The sequence below is a fragment of the Rattus rattus genome, chromosome 14 (genome assembly GCF_011064425.1).
Source record: "Rattus rattus isolate New Zealand chromosome 14, Rrattus_CSIRO_v1, whole genome shotgun sequence".
Lineage (NCBI taxonomy): Eukaryota > Metazoa > Chordata > Mammalia > Rodentia > Muridae > Rattus > Rattus rattus.
The window spans coordinates 10,110,742-10,134,510 of NC_046167.1; the positions used below are offsets into that span (position 1 = coordinate 10,110,742).

At 42.9% G+C, this 23,769-nt stretch overlaps 1 protein-coding gene across 1 annotated transcript in view; it reads left to right on the top strand.

Annotated features, from left to right (window-relative positions):
* The window catches only part of Fam107b (family with sequence similarity 107 member B), a 199,327-nt gene that overhangs the window by 108,843 nt on the left and 66,715 nt on the right, over positions 1–23,769 (top strand). The window lies entirely within an intron of this gene.

Here is a 23,769-nt window from a genome sequence, read left to right on the forward strand (position 1 = left end):
CATGCAATCAAAGCATTCTGACATGGCCGCTGGGTGCTACAAGCCGTAGGTTGCATTTTTGTTTTTACTTATTGTATATTTGTCCTCTGTGTGTGTTTGTACTTGTGACCATGCTTACCAAGGTCAGGAGAGGGCATTATTTTCCCTGAAAATAATGGAGATGCAAGAGGGTGTTACAAGTAGTGTCATCTCCTCCCCAAATTGAACTCGAGCTCCACAAAATGCAGAGACCATTGAGTAGACATTCTACAGTTCTTGATATGTTAGAAGTAGGAGAGAGATGGGCTTAGTTCTGCAAACCCACTGAACTGGTATTTTCTTTGCATACTGAGTAGAAAAAGCCATTAAGTTTCAGGTTGGAAATCGGGAGTTCCTTGGCTCTGTGTTCCATTGATCTAGCCTTGCAATTCCTTTGCCATATTCTATGCCTCTCCTTCCTGAAGTCTGAGGGTTAATAAAAAAAATTGGCTTACATTTTCTCATTTGTTCATTTGCTCAATAAATATTTGTTAGATCCCCGTTATAGATTATTAAATTTAGTTTGCTTAATGGAAACCCGATTTAGTATTCTGTATACTAGGATTAGCTGGTGTGTTCATACACTAATTTAGTTCACAAATTGAGTTAATTTATGGATAGCTCAATGAGATAATTTAATTGATCACTACATTTCTCATGATTCTCGTGATTATTTCAGGGCGCTTCACAATCCTGGGACATCTCTTATAGCATTAACTTAGTCGTGTTTTGCTCTTTGGAATTTTTCTATCCAAGATACCTTCTTGCATTATTGGAAACCAGGAGTCCATGTATAGTGTGTGTGTGTGTGTGTGTGTGTGTGTGTGTGTGTGTGTATTAAAGAATTTTGGAAATTTGTTTTTTATTGGTTAGTTTCACCAATAAAGACTAATACGTTTGAATTACACATGAACTCCTGAAAAAAACCTTCACTTGATTACATATTTTGTGTGGATGTGTGTACACATATGTGTACATGCATGTCAAAGCTAGAAGTCAGTGTTGGAAGTCCATCACTTTCTAATATATACATAAAAGAGGTTTAATTACAATATCTGGTTTACAGTGAAAAGCAACGCAATTATGTAACAGGGTAAGAGTAAATAGTAAATGCTACAGACAAAAGTAACCAAAGCCGATGGCACAGAAAGGACTTACTTTGAGGCACAGTGTTAAAGTATAAAATTCTTCAGCCAAGGAAACTGTGTTCCTTCCCAGTTCCCGTAGAAGGAGGTTAAACTCCATCAAAGGGGTTTTGTTTCTTTTCTTTTTCTTTGGAGGATAATTTTGTAATTCTATTTATGTATAGAAAACTTAGCAGTGTACATAACCCAGGTTCTTTTTTTTTTTTTTTTTTTTTTTTTTTTTGGCGGGTTCTTTAGCCTTTGCCTTTTATAGCTTGGCATTGTGATCCAAACTCATAGATTTAGGACCCAGGACGTTGCCTCCCCAGTGGCGGCGGATCTCCTCACATCTGTCATTATGATTGGTCCTAATAGCTTCCACCAGCTTAGCCAGAGCACCCTTGTCTTCCAAGTTAACCTTTGTGAAGGCGACAGTGGTGCACATTGTCTTACTGTGGACCAGGTGCCCCAGCCTAGTGTTTCCCTTGATGATGCAGTAGGACACCCCCATCTTTCGACAAAGGGCAGGCAGGAAAACCACCAGCTAGAAGCAAGTATGAGCTCAATGGGGTCTACATCAGGGGCAATCATCGTCAGCTGGGCCTTCTTGTTCTCCACTAAGGTAGTGCCTGTATTGACCCCTGCTCAGACCAGCGGTCTCTTAGTTAGGACGTCCCCCTTGCCAGCAGCTTTCTTCTCAGTGCGGGCCAGCAACCTTTGCTTCTTCTCTGGCCTGTACTTGTGGGCAGGCTTAAGCAGCTGGGTAGCTGTTTGTCTGTCCAGGACCTGGGGGAACCGACTAATGCCAGGAGGTACTTAGAACTTTCAGCCTGATATTGCAGGGCCATTTGATGGAGCATCTCTTTGGGCTGGATGTCCTGCCCAAGGCCGAAGTTCTTGGGTCTTTTCTCAAACAAAGGTTTACCACTTTTTGGCCTCCTGTTTCTTCACCATGGTGGGGGCCATCTTGCTCAGCTGGAGGAGAGAGCCATGTGTTTTACCATGATGAAAATAGTTCCTTTAGTATGTAATCTCAAAGAAGGCATAGTTCATGTCTCTGGTGCAAAAAGATTATACCTTCATGTCTTAGGTGTTTTTTTAAATATTAGTACTGATATTATGGAATAAATTAAAAAATCATGACTTTTTAAAAATGTGTTTTATTATATTACATATCATGCCAACAAACATTCACAAGTTATCTTTGTGTTCTTCATTGATAACTGGCCACAGTTACAGATTTAAATTTCTTCAAATATTGTAGAAAAGCCCCCTAAGGCTTGTAAGGTGACGCTAACATAGATAATATATTCACATGTATTTATGTACAACATCTTAGATTCCCCTAAACTTTTCGGTACTGTTTGACAATGGCTTTACAATGTCAGCTTAAAAACATGAGCAAGAGTCTATTAATCGTGGCAAACTACCTAGGATGAGATAAACACTAAGATATAACACATGGAGGATTCCATATGTTAACATGTAAAATATTAATAGCATGATTTTCATTTACTGAATCATATTTGCACTTAATTCTAATTTTTTCTTGAGATTAAAATGCATATACACAGGGAAGGGAATTTTGTTTTTAGAGGGGAATTAAAAGATGGACATGAAAATGTCAGATACATTAACTAGACTTGTGCTTTGCTCATTGCACTGCCCAGTGTTTAGTTCTTGTATTTGGCAGTTAGATAGGCAAACACAGTAGGTCTTCATGTGCTCTTGGTGAATTAACTTCATCACTAAGAAACGGCTTTTTGAATGGAGTATTGAATATGCTCAGAGTACATTATATACATTGTAAAAGTGTAATAAAGCCCATTATTTTGTGTCATAAATATGCACTGATTAAGAAAACAAATGAGATACATATATAAAGCCAGAAGCAATTACAGAATTCGTTCATTTATCTCCAAGAAATACGGAGCTACTTTTTCAGGAAATGCGAGCGTCCCACCCCCAAGGACTCGAAGATAAACGCTCCAGAGGCCAAGTTGTGCACAAACTGAAGAGACGGATTTGGTTGCGAGATGAAGTGCTGGCTACGGGCCGCGTCTCACCAGTAGACTGCTCTGTTAGTCTTTTCAGTAGCGATGGCTTCCATCAAATTGGTTCAGACTCCAAATCGATGCCCCAGGTCTTCTGAATTCATTCTCTTTCTTGTTTTTTTTTAAGCGCATCTATTTTTATTTTATGTGCATGACTGTGTGGCTGCATGTATGTATGTGCACTGTGCGTGTCGAGATGCCTATGAAGGTCAGAAGAGAGCATGAGGCCCCCTAAACCTGGAATTAAAGATGGCGGTATGCTGCTGTATGGGTGCTGGAAACCACACCCGGGTCCTTTGTAAGAGGGGCAAGCGCTCTTTACCACTGGGACATGGTATACCCTCCTTACATTTGTTCTTTGTCGTGGCTGTCAGCTATGTTCTCTGATGATTAGGGCAAGTCGTACCGTGTGCCTTTTCCTTTAAATCATCCCCCTCTGTTCTCTACTCTCTAAATGGATTCCATCTACTTGATGTTAGCTTCTATTCTGAGAGTTCTTCCACATCCTTTCTTAGGGAGACGTGAGCTGGTATTTTAATTGATATTTGCACGACATCTGTTATCTTCTGCACGACTCCTTCACAGTCTAATGTCAAACAGACCAGGATATGTAAATAGGCAGGGTTGTGATTAAGGGATACTTTGGTAGAATGGGATGGCGATGTTTTAAGAATTAATAACATGCATTTAGGAAAGTTTCCTTTTTAATCAGTTCGCCATAATTTGCACTCTGCAGTTCAAGTCATGACAATTTACCTAAATCGCTCCTGCGGCAATTGGTACCTGGAAGGAACCAGGCCCACCGGTGTCTGCCTTGTCTTGGCTCACTTTCAGGCCTTCTGTGGATTTAGTCAGGAGCATCCTGTCAAGGGAGAGAGGTTGATGAAGACAGGGACCATGGCCAAGGGGTTCAGAAGAAAATCAACTCAGAACAAGAGTTTATGGGGATGGGAATATGGCTTAGCGGGTGAACGTGCCTGACCTGTTGGCCTGAGTTTGGTTCCCCGGAACCGACCTAAGGGGGTGGATGCAGAGTCACACACCTCTGCAATCCCAGCATTCCAGACGGTGAGATAAGAGACGGAGACAGAAACATTACCAGCAAGCTGGCTCTATGGTGAGAGGTGCAGGGAGCAAAGACAGCAGCAGAAGCCAGGCCCCAGCAGGGCACAAGGCCAGCACTGACCCACTAAAGCTGTCCTCTGACTTCCACAGTACTCCAATGGCTCATGTGTGCCCAGACACATAAGTGCACCCCCCACCCCCCACAAAGTTAATGGCAGGTGGCTCAGAAGTGGAATGTGGTATAAACAGATCACACAGGCACAGATGAGAGGCTAACTCAGAGGCTACCTGCCCTGTGATCTTTTCAGTGCAAGGACTGAAGACCTTTGCTGAGGTGCACAGCACCTTACAGGATACTCCAAGCCATAAAAGGCTCCGTCTCTAATACCACAAGGTCAGATTTTTGTGATAACTGACATGGAAGATTGTAGAAGCCAAATAATGAAGGCACTGGGAAATGAAGCCTTCCGCACCTACACCCCGAGATTCCAAGCTCCGGACCTAGGCAGTTGCGCAGTACAATGGAAAACTGCTCATTGCTGTTCAAATACAAAACAGCATTGTGTTTGCTTGTCTCTCTAATGAATTGTATATTGAAAACAGGAGGGGAAGAGTCTCAGCTCCGTTCACGCTCCAAGAAGAGTCTAGTATAAATCCAAGTCCACCCAGGGGCTGGCAGTGGATAGCAGTAACCAGCCGTGACCAGTCGTGACCAGCAGTGACCAGCCCTCCACAACATCAACATGACCGGTGGCTTTCGCCTCTCCTCAGCCTTGCCAGCTTCCAAACAATCACTGCCTTAAGAGTCCCGATTGTACCTTAAAGGGACCCAGTGTCCTGAGGCTCCCCTCGCCCTAATGAGGGAGGAAGATAGACTGGCTTTGATGTTCCACTGTATGTTCTCTCGTGATGGAGGAAAGGGCTCGGATTCCATTCGGGTTTCGCCTTTTAAGTCTCCATTATTCAGCAGCACCGTTGAAATTAGCTGTTCATTTATCTGGGAGCAGCTGCAAGCAGGATTGCATGGTTGGGCTGGTCATGTCACAGAGTGAGTCTGGGAGGAAGCACTTTTGAATATTTATTTAATTCAATTATTCCTTGGTGGCACACCCCCTCCCTTCTAAGCCGAGGCACGGGATTCTGTAACCACTAGAATGTTGCCATGAAAGAGATCGAGAAATCTGACCTGACTTGTAAAACTCAGCTCAGCTCTAATATGAGACAAATCCACCCCGTCCCTTCTGCCTGCTTCTCTCACACGCGACATTAATGCCTGTTTTGGCCCAGCATGTCACAGCTGCAAAGCAGGGCTGTTCCCTCCTGTTCTGTTCTTATGAGCTCCCTGCAGAGTCTGCCAGAAGAGTCATATTCTTGACTGGCAGGCCCTGGTGGCTGGAACAGTTCTGAAATAAGTCATTACAGAGCTGGGCCAAGTAAGAGTTTCTGGCTGCCCTGGGGAACTGTCTGGGACTAGATGATGCTTCATTTAAGGATCAGAGAAAAAAAACTGAAGATGGCCCCAAGACCAGACATTGATTTAGTGTCAGGTTGGAAAATCAGTGGGGCTCAGAGGGGACACACACACACAAAGAGACATACGCAGACAGACAGACAGACATACCCAGACACACATACACACACACATGTGCACAGACACTCGCACAAACACAAAGACAGACACACAGATACACAGACAAATAGACAGACACTCAGATTTATATTCACACAAAGACATACACATGCACACAAACACCCATGCACCCAGACACACATGTACACAGACACATATACCCACACACACATACCCCCACACACACACATACTAACACAGACAGACACAGAGACAAACACACACACATGCAAACACTCACACGGACAGACACAGAGACGGATGCGCAGATACTCAGACACACACACACATACACACACACACAGGCAGTCAGACACACCCATTCACACACACATAGACACATACATACAGACACACAGACACAAAGAAACAGACAGACAGACAGACAGACACGCATGCATGCATGCACACACACAATGATTGAAAGGATTATTATCACAAATATAGGTCAACGTACCAAAAGAAATACAAGTATTTTATTCCCTCTCTCCTTCCCCTCTCTTTCTGTGTGTGTGTGTGTGTGTGTGTGTGTGTGTGTGTGTGCGCGCGCACGCGTGCGTGTGCAGGCTCACATGCCCTGGTGCCTAGTGGAAGTCAAATGCCAACTTGCAGGCATCAATTTTCTCCTTTCACCATGGGGTGGGACTCAGGTCATCAGGTTTGGCAGCAAGTGCCTTTCCCTACTGAGCCATCTTGTTGGCCCCTCACCTGATTTGTGAGTGGGGTCCCTCCCTATAATGGGAGGCCACTGACCCGACTGGCTAGCCACCAAACTCCAGCTCTTTCTCTCTCCAGCTCTGTGACCGCTGGCTCGCACGCCCAACCTGGCTGTTTGTGTGTGCGCTGGAGCCCTTATGCTTCTTTGATGGGCACTTGACCAACCGAGCTGGTTCCTCAGCCTGCATTTTTGACTCTTACATATTGGTCAGTGTAAAGAAGCCTTGACATATGCACGCTTTGTTTATCCGATCTCCATATTATTTACTCAGTAGTTCCAACCACCTCTCTGCTTTTATTCCCATGTTTGGTGACTGTTCCTGCAATTTGACCACGCTTGTCTTAAGCACAGCTTACTATACCGAAGTCTGGGGTCCTATTTTGTACGTCCATGCTCTTTGGGAGTTGACCGTCAAGCGCTTTGGACTTTGAGAGGTAACAGGGCAGCCTCAGCATCGGCCCAGTGAGGACTGGCTCTGTCGTTGCCACAGGTAGGACTCCCAGCCAGCTCTGCAGCACCTTCTCCACTCCTTCGGTTACCTGGGTTTATCATTGTCATTGTTGTGGTGACTCGATTGTTCTCACTGTTTGCAGACTGCTTTCAGCACTCCAGTGGCTTCTGAATGGTCCTCTGTGTGTTTTCTGCATGGCCTCCTGCCTCCCACACCTGTCAGTCTTTTGTCTGTTATCACTAGGAACTGTTTGAGGACGAGAACGGAGGCTGTTGGCACAAGCGACTGGTGATTCACAATGCCCCATTACTTGGAAGAAGTCTGTGTCAGTGAGCTTGGCAAGGTCACTGAAGACAGCATCATCTTAGAGTGTTTGTGTGGGGAAAATGATCTGGACATTTTGTTGAGGATTGGGAAAATTAAAGAAAAGGGAACTTAATAGGTACCGTTGAAGAGCAGAGCCTTATTGGAAGACACTTAGCGTGAAGCCCAAGCTCTGTGTCCTTGCCCTTTATACATTTGTGGGGTTTGGTGACCATTTCCACATCTGCAGAGTTTATTCTCCTTTAGATGTCTTTGTCTTTTCTCATGGTTTTAAAAATTGAAAGTAGACATAGTTTCCTACAATACATCCTGATTACAGTTTCCTCTTCAGCTATTTCTCCGGGTTCGTCTCCCACCTCCCCTCCCATCTGGAGCCACACCTTTCCTGTCCCTCTTTAACAAAACAGACAGACATCTAAGGCATGGTACTAGAGTGAGATAAAATATACTGGCAGAACCAAAGCAAACAAGTGGGAGTAGAACAGAACCAATAAGCAGAAGGGAGAGAGCCCAAGGAAGGGAACGGAACAAATGAAATGCCAAGACGTGTTTGCACACTCAGCACGCCCATAAAAACACAAAACGTGAAGCCATAATATGTGTGTAAAGAAACTGTAGGGTAAAAAAATAAATCAATAAAAGAGATAAAATCGGAAGGAGAGAGGGAAGGAAGAGCCTTGGGGGACCTTGTGAGACAGGAGCCTCCTATGATGCTGTCAAGTTCATTTTCAGTTGGCATCAACTGTTGGGAACGCAGCCTATGCGTAAGAGTGGTTTCCTTCCTGTGAGATTCCCTTAGAGAAAATAAAGTTTTCCTTTGCAAGTGGCTATTCTAGAGATAGCTCTGGGCTATTATAGGGGCATGAATCCACTCCTCGCTCTGCTCTAGGACCCCATCTTGTGCAGACGCATGTAGACTCTGCATGCTGCCCCAGTCTCTGTGAGTTCATATGTGCGTAGATCCTGTTGCTTTAGAGGGCCTGATTTCCTAGGTGTCCCCCATCCCCTCTGGCTCTGGTATTCTTTATGCCTCCTTTTCTGCAGGGTTCCCTGAGCTCCAAGGGGAGGGATTTCATGGAGACATCACGTTTAGGGCTGACGATTGTGAGGTCTTTCATTCCCTGCATATTGTCTGGCTGTGGGTCTCTGTATTTGCGGAATTATTGTGTTTGGAATTTTTAAAGGATGTGTATTGGTAGGCCAAGGGAGTTATGTGCTCATGAGCACAGGTGCCCTCGGAGACCAGAAGATTGTATCAGAGCCCCAGGAGCTGGAATTACAGGCATTTGTGAGACGTCTGAAGAAAAGAATGAAGATAAATGGCTTAAGACAGGTTACTGCCTAATTAGGTGTGGGTGGGAGAGACCGGGTCAGATGATAAAGAAGTGAGATTCAAAGAGATTTCAACGGCTTTTCCATTTTCTCCCCATTGTCTTTCCCTCTGTGTGTGTGTCTCTTTCTCCGTCTCTGTCCTTCCGCCTGTGTGTGTGTGTTCGCATGTTTGTATGTGGGAGGATGGGTAGGGGTGGGGTTGTTCATGGCATGGCATGCATGCAGAGGTCAGGGAGCAATCTTTGGTATTAGTCCTCAATCATCTACCTTGTTCCTGTTCGACAGAGTCTCTGTATGCCAAGCCAGCTGGCTCTTGAAAGAGAATTCTTGGGGAATTCTCCTGTCTATCGCAACTTAAGAGCACAGACGCACACACCACTATATCAGGTTTTTGTGTGAGTTCTGGGGATCTGAACTCATGCCATCCCGCAGACACGGCGAGAGCTTTTCCTTCAGAGCCATCTCCCTAGACTCTCTCTCCACAGTTTCCATGTAGTGTAAATGGTTTGTGTTTGATGAACTTTGGGTGATATTTTAGCAAGAAAGAAAACTGAGAACCCGCCAAGAAGAAGGTTTCTGTTTCAAACAAAACCTTGAGATAACAGTCAAATGGCCTGGGAAGTAGATGCCCAGGGTAAGTTTCAGTTAAATTGTTTAAAGCATTTACTAGGTTTATAAAGTTCTCCTTTCTGATCAGCCGGCCTGTGCCAACGCTAAGGGTTTTTAGCGTTCCAGAATGCACTTCTTTGTTTAAGCATGCTTCTTACCCAGGGTTGCCATTGCAAAGCGTTCCCTGACTCCCCTCTCCCAGCTGTGTTATGAATCTTCTGCTGTTCATCCACTGGGGCACTTCATGACATCATAACTGCTTGCTCCATTGTCTGTCTCTTCGAGAAGTCTCTGAGCGAGGCGAGGACAGTGACCCATTTTAAATCTCCATGTTCTTGAGTCATGAAATCCTGCTTAGTCCCAGTGTGAACACGCAAATGTTTACTGAGCCAGTGATGAAAGATAGACCTTATTAAATGTGTTGCTGGGAAAGCTACGCTAAACCGGCAGGTGTTTTATTTTACAGGGAGATCAAGAAAGGCTTTTCTGTCAAGGGTTAGATTCTGTTGTTAGCTGAGGAATCAAGACCTCGGAACTATAGTGTTCTTGGACTGATTTAGTCAAGTATTCACTGTTGTAGTGCATTTTCTCTGGATGCAAGATGGTCATGTGGGTCTTTCCCACCCTGAAGACCTTTTCCTTCTGCGTCTTTCAATCCGTGTGTTCTCAGCTGAGCCTTATTGAACAAGGCTTGTCCCTCCCCTGATGGACTGGGGAAGTCTTGAATAATGTCTGCATTTGTGTTCCCTTCCTTCGTGAACTTCAAATCAACAGATGCTTCTAGTTTGGGAAACCTCTGGGAGTTCTTTAGGCCAAGTATCCCATTTCCTTTAATAGACTCGAAGCTCAGCTAAGGTAAGCATTAACTCCCTGCTCTGTCTTTTGTACATATTCTCCAGTCTTTGGTCTTAACTCTTTAATCAAATGCTTTGCTTTAATCGTCCTCCTCCCTCTGGCGTTTGGCTTTGTCTAGCCCACAGAAGGCTCCACTTTACCTAAGTTTGAAAAAGCAGACCGCAGGAGGAAGTATTTCATTCAATAGGATCACAAGAATCTGAACATTCCAGATCTGAGGCCAAGTAGTGTGTGGTAGGAATCAGTCACAAATAGTAAAAGTACAGCTCGGCAGGACCACAAATGCAATCTAATGTGTACAGTGACTTAATGTGTGCTGTCACAGAATCCAAATGGAGCTGAATGAATGGTCATCGTTCTTTTTTTTTTTTTTAGATTTATTAATTTATTCTATAGAAGTACACTGTCACTGTCTTCAGACTGAGGGCATCAGATCTCATTACAGGTGGTTGTGAGCCACCATGCAGTTGCTGGGAGTTGAACTCAGGACCTCTGGAAGAGCAGTCAGTGCTTTTAACCACTGAGCCATCTCTCCATCTCCAGCCCCATGGTCATCGTTCTTACTGGCTGAAGGAATCGTCCTTGTCCTTGAGAACCCTGAAAAGAATTCCAAGCACAAAACACAGAAAACTAAGGATCAGAGTCATTGCTACAAATGGCATGTGTGTCTACACAAACACTTCCCAAAGGTCTATCACGAAATCCACTAGAACTAGTAGTGTGAGTCTGTTGAATTTATACGACGTAAGTGTGCTCTATAGAAATACAGATCTGCTGAAGACAGGGCCTTGCAGCTCAGGCTGGATCTGAACTTGCTCTGTAGCCCAGACTGGCCTTTTGCCTCAGTATCCTGGGTGCTGGTATTCTAGAGATGTGCTACTGCTCTAGCTAGTTAGTTAATATACTACCATGAAAAAAACAGAAATTGAAAAGATAAAAATGGGTTACTTGTAATAGCAGCAAACCCAAGAAATACTCAGGAATAAGGTTAACAATGTGTGTGTAAGGTTTGGATGCCCGAAGTGAGAAAATACAGAAGATAGAAGCCTAAGAAGCTCAGACTAAATGGAAAGATACTGGGAACCGGAGATATGGCTCAGTTGGAAAAGTGCTTTCTTGACGTTGTATGAGGCCCTGGGTTCGATCCCCAGGACTGTATAAACTGGGTATGGTGGTACATGCTTGATGTATCAGCACTTGGGAGGTGGAGGAAGGAAGATTAGGAGTTCAAGGTCATTTTTTATTATCTAGTGAGCTTATGGCCAGCCTAGGATTTGGTCTTGCCTTAGAGAGGAAAAAGAAGGAAAGAAAGAAAAAAAACAATTAAAAGCAAAAACAAAATAAAACAAACAAAAACAACAAAAATGACAACAAAAAATAAAAAATAAAATCAAAACTGTATTTCCATATGAGGAGATACTGTTATAATACTAGCTGATGTCAGTTTCCACATAATGACCTATGGATTTAATTAAAAATCTAGCAAATGGCGCTGAGCATTTGGAGGCCGAGGCAGGCAGATCTCTGATTCCAGGCCAGCCTGGTTGGCATAGTGAGCTCCATCCAGGACAGTCAGTGCTACATCTCGAGGATTTGTCTCAACCAAGCAAACAATCAACAAACAGGTACTGGGAAAAGCAAACATGTAACTCTGGACTGTGTATGAGCGACAAAGGAACTTTGGCAACGAAAACAACTTCTGAACACCAGAAGTGGACTGATTTCAAGTTGTTCAATACAGCAAGGCAAAGAGCACTGTGGTATCAATGGGAGGACAGCTCAATAGACATAAGGAACAGAGCAGAGCGGCCTGGAAGCTGACCCAAGTATACCTGCACTTGCACAATCGATTGGTGTGTATCAATACGACTAGACTAGGATCATCAATGTGCAGGGCACTTTTAAGAAATGAAATCTTGTCCACTGAATGACTGACTATACAATGAAAGAAAGGAACAGCAAAAGAGGGACGCCATGTTGAGCACCATAGGAATGTGGGAAAATACTCCAACACTAGGAGAAAAAAAGAAGAAGTATTTGGAATATTGATCAGGGCCAATTTTTTTTTCATAGAGGACATACAAACAGTAACAACAACAAAGGAGGACTCGTGCTACTTCAACCTTAAAGGGTTTATTTTCTTCAAAAGGAACTAAGAAAATAGTTTTTAAAAACTCACAGATGAGGAACAAATACTTTCCAAACTGTAGAGTGGTTTCCGGTGCGCACCCTGTAGTCGTAGCACTTGGGAGGCTGAGACAGGAGGATTGTCCTGAACTTAACGACCATGAGATATAAAGCTGCCTCAAGAGAGTGCGTAAGAAAGCAAGAAAGCATGAAAGAAAGAAAGAGAGAAAGAAAGAAAGTGTGGAGTGTAAGAAAGAGTTAGAGGTGTAAAAAAAAAAGAAAAAATAAAAAGAAAAAGTAAGTAAATGAAAATAAGAAAAGAAAGAAAAGAAAGAAAAGAAAGAAAAGAAAGAAAGAAAGAAAGGAAGGAAAACAAAAGGAACAAAGAAAGGAAAAAAAGAAAGTAAAAAAATTCATCAGGGAAGTAAAAACAAAAAGAAATCAACAAGCAAAGCCCCTTTAAGGATCTTAACACACAAGGCGTAGTTATGTAATCCCAGCACTGGTCAGACTGAGGCGGAAGGGTGAGAGGCCAGTCTAGGCAGCACAGTGAGGCCCTGTCCCAAAAGAAAAAGCAAAGGGAAGAAAAGAAGAGGAAGAGAAGAGGAAACAAACAAAAAAAAGTACCTGTTACAAGTACCTGCTACAACTCCTATAGAAAGCACATAACCCAAAACAGTGGTTAAAAGAATTTCTCAGATTGGTTTAGAGACAGCAAGTGAGTTCACACACAAAAAAAATTTATTCAATATCATAATATATTAGGGAAATGAAAAGTACCACTTACCTCCAAGAATTGAAAAGCTCGAAAGCACTGATAATATAGAAATCTATAATCCGGATCCTTTACACCCTTCTGGTGGGAATCTATGCATGGGTACTTTTAAAAAGCAACTCGGTGGTTTTCGTCAAGCAAAACATAATCCATATTATACCATACATACTCACAAATATTAGAAAAGTAGGCAGCCTCCAAAACTTACAGGCAGCTAGCCTTTCCACTCTTTTGTGACTTCTGTTGCAAACTTGCAAGTCTGGGCATTCCTCGTCTTGTAGATAGATCATTCCAGTTCTGTATCCACTGCCACAAGACACATTCTCTTTGTGGGGTAGTCTCTGTGTCTTTCCTCCTCTTGGAAATTAGCTCAGGACCTACTGTGCAGGTCTGATGACCCAAGTTCGATCCCCAGCCTCTACATGAAAAGCTGGGTATGGGGGTGCACTTTAGTCATTCCAGCACTGAGGAGGCAGAGACAGGAAGATCCCAGGGTCCTCTTGGCCAAGCCAATCTAGCAGAATAAGCCGCCGTAGTGCAAGCCTCATCGAGAGACCCTTTCTCAAAAACTAAGGTGGACAGATCCTGAGGAATGACACATGAGGTGGTTCTGTGCCTTCCGTATGCACACCAGACACACGTGCAGTGCATGTGTGCACACACACCGCTATCACCCCCACCAGCACCACCCATCACATTAAGTCCTACTGTATTCCAGAATCACCTTCTCTTAACTGATGCCTCTATGAGGGCTGCATTTCTAAATAAGGTCACAGTCTCGGGTGCTGGGAGTTAGCACTCAGCACAACTTCTGGGATCCACTGATTCTTCTTCCTTCAGTGCTGTGGAAATTGAAGCCATGGCTCAGGTGGTAAGGCACCTGCTGTGCAAACACAAGGAGATGAGTTTGTAGCCTCAGAAACCGTGAGAAAAGTTACACGTGGTTCACGCTTCCATTCCCAGCACTGGGGAATGAGGCAGAGACATAGACTCCTGAATCTTATTGGCAGCTAGCTTAGCCAAATCAATATTCATTCAGGTTCAGTGAGAGGCCCTGTCTCAAAAACCTAGACAAGAGAGCAATCGAGAAAGGATGTGAACACACCTACACAGACAAGCACACGCACATGTGCATACACGGATACTAACAACCACATGTACCATGCACGTATATCATAGACCCTTATACACAGACACATGCACACACACGTGCACACACGCATATCTATCAGATATATGAGCTGTTTATAGCACTTCAACCTAGAAACAAGTCCTGAAGCATTAACCATAAATGGATGAATTGTGGTATGTCCATTCACCGGAAACCACTCGGCAATCAAGGCAAGAGCTACAGATACATTAAGGAATATGAGTAAATCTTAAGAGCATTATGTTAAATAAAAAAGCCCACTGCAAAGTACCTTTAGTCTAACGTTTTGGAAAGGAAAAAAACTATGGATCAAGACTCAGAGGAGTAGTTTCAGGGACTGTTGGAGTGGAGGGGGCAGTGGAAGAGAACTGACCATAAAGAGGCATAAGTTAGCCTTCTAAGGGGATAAAATATTGTCTAACATAATTGTGCTATTGTTACATAACTGTCTGCATTTGTCAGCATTCATAGAATAGTTCATTAAACATATAAATTTTGCTGCATATATTTTTAAAGTGTGTTGAATTGTACTTTAAGAAAACACTAGCTATTGGTGATAAATAGAGGCCAGGAGAAGGGGAGTCATTTTCCTTCAGCAAGTAGTCATTGGTAAGTCACCCACATGTCCAGTAAGAAATCATACATACATGTCCATGCAGGCAACACTAAACTTGGTGGGTTATAAACAAAGACATGAAAAATGAATTTTGTCACAGGCCTTTTTTGTACCTACTGAGATGATCATGTGGTTCTGACCTTTAGTTGATGTATGTGGTAGATTACATTTATTGACTTTGTGTGTTGAATTATCCTTGAATCTCTGAGATGAATCCAACCTCATTATGGTAGATAATCTTTATTGAGAATTATGTTCACAAGAGATATTGCTCTATAATTTCCTTTCTTTCTTTGTTTCTTTATTTGTTTGTTTCTTTCTTTCTTTCTTTTTTCTTTCTCTTTCTTTCTTTGATGGTTTGGCCTTTGTCTGGTTTGGGTGTTAGGGTAATACTAGCTTTGTAAGAAGAATTTGGAAGTATTCTTTCAGTTTCTATTTTATGGAACAGTTTGAGGAGCATTGATGATCTTTGAAGGACTGGTAGAATTCTACACAAAAATCCATCTGGTTCTGGGTTTATTTTATTTGTGAGATGTTTAATTACTACTTCTATCTCATTAGATGTTACAGGTCCTTAAAATCATTCTTGGTTCAACTTTGGAAGTTCTGTATATCTAGAAATACACCAGTTTCTTTCAGATTTTTCACTTTGGTGGAATATAGAAGCTCAAAGTATAACTATGATTCTCTGAATGAAAAGGAGGAGAGGGACCTGTTGAGAAGAAAAGGGGGTCCAAAGGACGTGGGGGGAGGGAGAGGGCAATAAGAATGACTGGGATCACAATATATTTTATAGATGTGTGAAATTATCAAAGATAAATAAGAAAACTTTTACAGATATCCTGATATGATAAACTGCAAACCAAACACCAAGAATACTTTAAAATATAGGACCCAAGACTCTTCACAATCCAAGGGATGAATGAATCCTCAAATTCATTATCATAAACACGTCTAATACAGGGATTTGAAATTTGCATGGAGATTGTTGGGCGAATTAGGACACCTCGTGAAAATCAAAAGTAAAAATGAAGGGAAACCCCTACAAGCCTGAACTTGTGCTTCTAGCCTCAGGGTTGTGATCTTTTCAAGGTGCAACCCATAAGACAACTGGGGGCTTGCAGAAAACAATTTTATATTGTCCTATTCAATTGATCTCTGTCTAGGTTAGCTTTAACTGTTAACTAGGCCTATGTAGTATAAGCATCACGGTTGAGGAATTGACTATATCGGGTTGGCCTGTGGGCGTATCCGTGGAGGATTGTCTTGATTTTGTTAAATGATGTAAGAGGGCCCAGCCCACTTTGGGTTTGGTGGCACCAATCCCTAGGCAGATGGCGCCGAACTGCCTAAGAAAGCTAGCTGAGTGTAAGTCTTCCTCCTGGACAGTAAGCATCATCTTCCACGGTTCCTGCTGTACTGCTTTGGCTGTGAAGTGAGTCCCTTGGTTGGAGGTGATGTGTGTGTGGCATAGCAAACAGGCCTACCTACACGTACCCGACTTAACTTCCCTCCGTGATTGACTAGGACTTGGACTCATAAGCCAAATACCTTTTTACCTTTCCCCCCACCAAAGTTGCTTCTGGTCAGGGTATTTGTCCCACCCACAGAAATGAAGGCAGAACAATGTAATTATTCAATTGATTGTACCCTCTTTGTGTGTGTTGAGCATGAAGAAAGGTTGCACAATAGTTCATATCATTATACACCATATTTCTCCTCACACCTTGTGGCTCGCCACTTCTCCCTTCCCCCTCCCTCTCCCCCTCATCCCTTTTGTACTCCTGTACAGTTTTTGTTTCTATTTTCACCGCCTCTGAACATGTACGGGTTTATGCATCTGTGTGCTCTCTAGGAGTACCAGTGGGTTTTGACTTTCGTCTACCTACAGATCGTCTCCCATGTGGCTTGATCTCTCACGCACGCGGCCATATTTGTAGCTTCAGGATTGTTCTCGAAGGATTTTAACCTATAGAAGTCCCAGCTTCGGGTGTTCAGAACTGCACTCTTTGCGAATACTGTTATCTTGGTGTGCAACAATGGCCGGGAGGGACAGAGCAAGAACCCCTCAACAGAAAGTTTCCTTCTTCAGTCTTTAATTCACAGTTTAACGAGCGAGCCCATGACCTCCACACACACACAAAGCCTTAAAATACCCTGTCTTTCTTCCAGCTCATTTCCTTTTCCTTTCCTGCCTCTTTATTTCCTTCTCCTCCCTCCCACTCCAAACATACCTGTGGTTAACACTTCCTGCCTGTTTTTCTTCTCATTGTCCTGTCCTGCCCCATTTCTTCTCTTCCTCTCCCTGCCTTTTCCACCCATCTGCTCCCTTATTTTTAAACTTTTGCTCACCCACTATTTTTACTGCTTTTTATAAGGAACCCAAGTGTATCTGTCATTCCATCTTCTCTTACTCAGCGAAAGTTTGTGCTTCCCAGTAAGCTAAGAAAGAAGTCTGCCTGGAACTTGCCAACAATATGCCAACTGGGTCTCTCCACTTTGTAATACCAGGCCTACCTAGGCAGAGGGACAATACCTTCTATCGGATTCTTGGTGGGGTTCCAGCTCATGCATATTAATTTCCTGCATCATTAACAGTCTCCTGGGTTTATTGCATGTCACGGTGAGGCACTGAGAATAGTAGAAAACTCAGAACAGCAGCCATTCTCTTCCTTTGCTGTTAATGGCTTGGGCATTGATGCTTCCAACAACTCCATGGAGTGGATCAGGTTCTTTTTGTTATTTGTGAAACTGACCCTGTGACCAGCAGGGCAGGTAAGTGTGTGGTGAGCACCAAGTTTAGCTTAATCAAGTTTCCAGTGAAATGCTCAGTTCTGCCATCCACAGCAGATCATAACCATAATTTAAAAAAACGTGTAGGTTGACCAGATGGCTTAGCAGGTAGTGGTGTTTGCTGTCAGTGGTGACCTGAGTTCCATCCCCAGCACTCACATCATGGAATAAAAGTACTGATTTCCATAGGATGTCCTCTGACATTTACATATGGGTCCTGGCACGTACGCTGGCCCCTGCAATTAAATAAATAAATAATAAATAAATAAATAAATAAATAAGTAAATGTAGTTTTTGAAAACTAAAAAAGCCTAAAAGTAAAAGTAAATAAAATTTTAAGAATTGAAATAAAATAAATTACATTTTTCAGTACTGTTACTCAATGTACCAGGAAAATAACCTATATTAGAATCTATTATATATTATTATAAAAGTTTGAAAGAATAAACTACTAAGTTAAGTTTTATTAGTTTGTATAATTGAGAAATAATATATATATATATATATACATATGTATGTATATATATATATATATTCTCCCCTTGGTCTAAGCTGGCCTTGAACTTGCTACAAATGCAAGGATGACCTTTTACCATATTGACTTTTTTGTTTGATTTTGTGCCAAGGACTGAACATCCCACATCCTAAACACACTCCTGATCTAACCTTGATCACTTGGTTCTCTATTATCCATCTATGGGGTCTTACGACTACTCGATAACTGTCTGTCTAGCTTCTAATACGGACTTCTGATGTTTGAGGAAATTTAGACATTAAGCCTCATCTACTTTCAAAATTTGCAAGCAAAAAATCACGAGTATAACTGAGCCACCAACAAGGCAGCATACGGGAGCTGGCCCGAGGCCCCGGAAACATAGACAGCAGAGGACTCCTAGTCTGGCCTCAGTGAGAGAAAAAACGCCTAACCCTTGAAAGACTTGAGGCCCCAGGGAGTGGGGAGGCCTGTGTGGGAGGAGAAAGAACATCCTCTTGGAGAGAGTGGGAGGACTTTGGGAATGGGAGGAGGCAATTTTTTTTTATTAAAAGTAATACAAAATTTCAATATAGAAGCCAGTTGTGGTGACACAAACATTTAATCTCAGGACTCAGGAGGCAGAGGCAGGGTTAGAGACCAGCCTGGCCTATGAGTCCTGGACAGCCAGGGCTATTACATAGTTTCCCTGTCACAAACAAACAAACAAACAAGCAAAACGTTATAGGACATATACTAGATTTATTAGCTTCATGAGTGCAGACATGGACTTTTTATTATTTTTGCTATTATCGTATTTGTACGTCTCTGCATGATTTGTGTGGGAGGGAACATGTGCCATAGGATGTGTGTGGAAATCAGAGGACAACTCGATAGACTCAGTCTCCTCCCTCTGCCTCTATGTGGGTTAGGTGGCTGGAGCTCAGGAGGCCAGACTGTGTGACAAGTGACTTTGCTTGCTAAGCTGCTTTGCCAGGCTTGTTACTATATTTTTTAATTGAGGTAATCCTCTCCTCAGATCCAGCTTACTCCTTTCCACACAGAGACACTTACATAGCCAGTAAGGAACTATTAACGTCAATTCCTTAGGACAACGGCTAATGAAGAAACGGGCTCCATCTGCTTTGGGCAGTGTTGGGCATCAGTCCTGGGGACTCAAACATACAAGTCAAGCCGTCTAGCACGGAGTCGTCCAGCAGAACAGTCCTTTCTTAAGGAAGGGACTTTGACATCATTAAACATTAGTTGATTGATCTCAGGCGCGTATGTGGTGTGTGTGTGTGTGTGTGTGTGTGTGTGTGTGTGTGTGTGAGCATGAGGTCAGAGGACAAGATTTTCGGAGTTGGTTTTCTTTCTCCTTGTTTTGAGGCTGGGTCTCTCTGCTGCTGTGCATACACTCCATCTACTCTAGCTAACCACGTCTCCAGCCAGTTCTCCCGTCACGTGACAACTCTTTCTGCAGGAGTGCTGGGATTACAGATGTGCACTAGTGTGTCTGACGTATAGCTGGGTTCTGGGGATGAAGCTCATGTTGCCAGACTAGAATGGCAAGGGCTTTTACCCACTGAGCCTCCCAGAGGATTTTTGATTTGAATGAAAGAAAACCCAGGGGTCTGGCTCAGAGGAACTGGGGAGGCAGTTCTTTCCTTGATGGGGCCAGCTCGTGTGGTTGCCTTGCAAGATGGCTTGAAGAGCTGTGTATACTGTACATATTCCAGAAGCAACCGGAAGGAAGGCAGGGGGAGTGGATAACCCTCCATGAAGGATGCATCTGTCTCCCAGGCAGAGTTTCAGCGAGAGAGGAAACTACCAGACCTGTGTAGAGAAAACAGTGGCTTGGTACAGTTGCCTAAGTAGATGCTGGCCTGTGATAGGAAAGTTTTGTCTTAAAGTTTGTGTGGCAAAGACTCTCTGGGGGTATTCTTGATAATCGGGCTCTAGGGCAAGAAGGGAAGCCACACTGATAAGCCATCTCTGAAAGGATCGCTCAGCAAATTGAGAATTAACACATCTTAGTGGCACACACCTTTGATCCTAGCACTTGGGAGGCAGAGGCAGGCAGATCTCTGTGAGCTCCAGGCCAGCCTGGTCTACAGAGTGAGTTCCAGGACAGCCAGGGCTACACAAAGAACCCTATGTCGAAAACAACAACAAAAACCAAACAACCAAACAACAACCACTGCAGAAGTTGTTTTTTGCAGTGCTATGGTTCTGTGAGTGAACTGTAATTGCTGACCCGTTCATTGAAAGTTTATAGAAGTCTCCAGGTTTCCTGCTTTGTCGTGGGCATGCACAGCCAAGTTCTATTTCTCTACTTCATGTCAGTTTCCAGAGCAAGTGAGTCATACTATTTCTGTATTCTCTTTCCTGGCTTTGAGTATCTGTAGCTGTTTCCTTCCTTTTCATTTCTATTTCTTTAAAAAAAAAAAAACTTGTTCCCTTTCTGTGCATTGTTTTGTCTCTATCTCTATTTCTCATTATTTTGGATAGAAATGTATCAAGTCTCTGGGACTCTCACAGAACACGACAGTGCCTACGATAACTTAGTCTTTCTCTTTTCCCTACGTGAACTCCTATATGAATGGTGTTGATGATAACAAATGGTTTCGACAGTTGTGAAGAAACTCGAGCTGAGTAAAGCAGGTGGGCGGGCGTCTATCTCTGAGGCCTGCAGTGACTTTCAGCTGTTGATTTAGAGGAGGAAGTCATGGGACAGGCTGCAAGCTGAGGACAGGGCAGCATGTCCCGAGCACTGCTGGCAAATGTCTGGGATGAATCTGCATGGGTGAACCTGGATTAGACTCTGACCCTCATGGTTTCCTCTAATGTATGTCCCTCCTAGTGCGATCCCGTGAATTCGGACATTAGTTAGAGCTGTTTCGTATTACAGTTGCTAGAGCAGACAGGAGAATGCTATCAGTGGGAAAGGACTTTAAAAATCTAATAATCATTAGCGGTTTAAATGTGGGAGACATGCTTCTCTAAGCTGAGTTAATAAGAAAACCTTTTCTGGCAAGATTTCACCTTCTCTGCAGTTTGGACTTGGCTAGTAAACGTCCAGTAGATCGAACAGCTTCGCTCCCCAACCAAGTCTGATGGCAACATTACTGTGGAACGTTTTGGACATAGGAGGAGTCACTTGTTGGGTCTAGAGCAAGACGAAGTTCACAGTGAGTTAAATACCAGTCACTCAGCGGCAGAGCTGAAACCAGAAACAAACAGATCTCTGTAAGTTTGTTTATTTATTTATTTACACTTATGTGTATGCATGTGTGCACCATGTGTGTGCAGGTGCTGTTGGAAGCTAGAAGAGGGTGTCCCATCCTCTGGAGCTAGAGTTACAGGCAGTCCTGAGCACGCAAGCTGGGAGCTGAGGGAACACTCCTCACAGCTGAGCCTGTAGCTCCTGCATGAACTCATCTCCTTAGTCCTGGGCTAGCTTGCATTTCTCACTCCATGAACTTGCTTGATTATACCAAACCCAAGGGAGATGGACAAAGAAAGATGGCAGTGGGCTAGTTATTACCTATCCAGACATTCTGAGGGATATTCCTGCCGACTGAAATGGATTTACAACGAATATCAAGAGGAAGAAAACCAAACTGGAACAGATCATAGAAGCTCCTCTGTGATATGAATGTCCTCCGTGCTAGTCATGTGAAGCAAGAGTCACAGAGGGATGAACGTCACCGTTCAGATGTAGAAACAGCTCAATTATCTATTAACCTCTCCTGTTAGCTATCTTAATGTTTTTGACAGGATGAGCAGTTGAGCACCACCCCCACCGTTTTTGTTTTTTTGTTTTTTTTTAATAGATTTTTCGTTTTAAACACACAGGAAGACCTCAGGAAATCCTTCTTTTCTGGTTTTAGATTCATGTAAAGAAAAAGATGTGAAACTCAGAACTTTGCACCATTTGGTAGTTGTTTTTGTGGCTAACAGCTGTTTCTCTTGATTCTTTATGGTAGCCACAAATCAGAACCAGGATTTTATGGAGCCCCTTTGCTTTTAAAACTCCAAGCAGTATAGAGCACGCGTTTTCTCAAAAGGAAATGAAGTGTTTTAAGAAACATGTAGAATACACTTTTTGAAATTTAGTTCTTCAGCTCTCTAGAAGCCATGATGTTTTCAGTCAGCTTAGGGCAGTCAGGCAGGGAGTGGGGAAGTGCTCTGTGGTGGGTGGGTCCTACTGGGAGTATATTTGGTTTTGATGTCACGCCATTAGCTATTAGCATATTTTGTTAATATACTACCGGCACATTTAATGGAATGTTTCTATTCCTTTGAAAGAGATTATTTAATGTACTAGCTTATGATATCTGGCTTATAGGATAAGCCATCCCTTCTGAATTAGCTACCTATTTTCTTGTTGTGACAAAACACCCAACAGAGGCAACTCAAGTAAAGAAGGGTTTGTTTGGATCAAACAATTGCTCAGCTGGTTTTTTTCTTCTTACTCAGTCAGTCTAGGACCCCAGGCCATAGAATGGTACACCCACATTTAGGATGATTCCTCCCACCTCAATTAATCTAACCTAGAAAATCCCTCACTTTGGAAGACACGCGTGTACTGTCTTTGCATAACAAGCCCCAGAACTTTTTACAAAATATTCCACAAGTGAGTTCTATAAATGAAGTCCCAGGGTGATAGACTATTGGGTTACAGTTACATAATAACTGTGTCAAACAGGCAACCGAAAGAAGCAGAACACAGTGTATTCACATCACTCTGCTATTTAAGTGATAAAATTAGGGTGAAATATTCTTAACTTTGTTTTTCTTTTCCCATTTTTCGGTATTGAGGTCACCAGGGCTCAGTGAACACTATGGCATATTCAACTGTGGAATCTGGGTGGCTGAATACACATCCAAACAATTATCACCACCACAAGCATTCTGAGCGCTTGGCTTTCTGGTCTACCCAAGTAACTGCTGAATTCTGTGTAGGATACATCTCCAGGGCTCCCTTCTTCTGCTTGACCTCAAGTTCTTTACTTAATGTAGAACATTTTATGATATTTATTTATTTAATTTCACGGATGCCAGGGTGTGCTCATGGAGTACAAGGACAGCTTGCAGGAGGTAATTCTTTCCTTCCACCATATAGGTTCTAAGGATCAAACTCAGGTTGTCAGGCTTGGCAGCAAACACCTTTACCTACTGACCCAAGTGGCTGGCCCAAGTTCTAGAAATTCTATACTAGAGAATGTCTGTCTGCCTCTGTACCCATCTACCCATGTGCATAATTGTGTGGATGGAATTCTAAAGTATCCTCCAAGATTATTGGCCTATAGGGCACCCATATCTTTCTCCATTTCTTCTACCATACACTATGCCCTGTTGTGTATTAGTTTTGCATTATTATAGTGGAATATCTAAGACAGGATGATTTTATGAAAAAAAAAGTTTTATTTACTTCAGGGGTTTATCAGCTAAAAGTTCAGGATTGATTGGGCTCAGTTTGATTTCTGTTAGAGATAATGCTAACTAAATGTCACCAAAACCTGGGCTATGTGTGGAAGGAAGAGATCACATCTTGAAATAGTAAGTCAGAGAGGCTGGACTCACAGACTCTCTTCTGAAAACAGGCTCCCAAATGACCTAGGACTTCTCATGGGACTCCAAATCTTTTAGT